Below are 1,881 nucleotides of genomic sequence, written 5' to 3' on the forward strand. Positions count from 1 at the left end.
CCATTGAGCTCAAGGGGAGCAAAGTCTGTCACCAGGATTGGAACAGGAAAAGTTCAAAACAGGGGAAAGCTGTTCAGGTCAGATGAAAAGAAAGATGACACCTGGCAAAGACTATTAATATGAACTTTGAATTGTAGTCTTATGAACCCAAGTTTATGAACCCAAGAATTATGAACCCAAGTTTACCAGTCAGCCATGGGGCTATGCCACCCTGATAATTTAGCATGAATATAATCTTAGATTAAGAATTAATTTTCAAGCAGAAATTTTGTTTTTAGTTTTTAACACTATAGTATCTCCTTGTTTTGACAACAATGGTCTATATCATGAGTACACTGAAATGTTGTGCGTTGTGGTGGTTAAACCAAGTGTGTTTTCAGCATGGAAGTCATATTCTAACTCAGGATAGCAAGGAACATATCCCAATCAAGGTACAGTTTTGCCAACAAAGTCAGGAAATAAAGTAAAATCAAGCTAAAATACACTGTGATTACTCTTTTACATTCAATATTCCCTCACCATCTCTTTAAGGAAGTAAAACTCAATGTTAGTAAAACATATTGTGCAAATATAAAAGTGAAGTTATTTATTTAAAATTTGGGGGGCAAAAGCTGTTTTAAGGTTCAGATATTTCAGAGAAAAGAGATAAAATATCTTGTTTAAAGATACTGACCTAAAAGTAGAACTGCCATGGCCAATCAAAACTCAGAAAATAAAACATGGACCAGCTTAGGAAAACAGAACAACTTGAAATCACTCTTTGCCTAAATGTTCATAACATATACATTATCAACAATAAGTCTCAAAATAGCACACCAAGGGAACATGTTTTATATAGGGAAGTACATGCTATTCTTATCATTTTTTAACAAACAAAAGGAAAGGCTTAGCAAAGAAACAGAGCAGCAATTTTCTCTGGGAAGTGGTAGGAATTTACTGAAATTTATGAAACTTCCTAGTATATCCTAAAACTATGTGTTTGACTACTAGTTTCCAGACTCATTGAGTATTATGCTAAGATTTGTGAATTTATAATATATAAATATTACATCAAGGAAAGAATTGTACACAGATTATGAAACTAGTCATTGATAACCATTTCATAAAACTATGAGGGAATTATGTTGACATAGAGAAATTATTCTGAAATCCGTAAAATTTAACATGTGTTGATTAATCAATAGAGAGATGGGTACATTTGTGATAGTGAGAGAGCCAAGTGTTCATAGTAAAGTCTGCAGGGTTTTGCCAGTATTGCATCAGTCACTGAAACTTCTAAAGCAGCTGAATTGAAATAAATGTTTAGTAACTGTGTCATTCTGTCATTTTAAGAATACTACGTAAGACACAATAAAAAGAAATACAAATTTGGCAATTTCAGTTTGTAAATTAAATTACTTTACATGAAAACCCGACTTAAGCTTTTGTCCCCAGTTAATTGTATTGGGGGATTAAACAGTAGAGTCAGTTAGACAGCATATTATTGGGGGATTAGACAGTAGATTGAGTTGAACAGCATATGAATTCAAACTGATAACTAATTCCAAATTTTTTAAAATAATTCTGGTTCTTGTGTGGTCAAATGAGTCATTTTTAAATATAGTATCTGTTTTCAGTTAACAATACATTTTAACATTGTGGCATGTCTGCATACACATACATGTACATATGCACACCCACACATGCATACAAGTGAGCTGAGCAGAGACAAGAGTGTTACCGTACATAGCTCAAGCTTTTAAATGTCCAGCGGTTTAACTTGAACTCATCAGCTTTATCTCATTGTTTCATTCAGAAACCATATATTACAGTGTCTTCTAAAATGTATGCAATATGTAATAAGTAGGGTAGCATAAACATTGACAGAGAATGACACTGGAA

Source organism: Cricetulus griseus, chromosome 8, assembly GCF_003668045.3.
Source record: "Cricetulus griseus strain 17A/GY chromosome 8, alternate assembly CriGri-PICRH-1.0, whole genome shotgun sequence".
In the NCBI taxonomy this organism is placed as follows: Eukaryota; Metazoa; Chordata; class Mammalia; order Rodentia; family Cricetidae; genus Cricetulus; species Cricetulus griseus.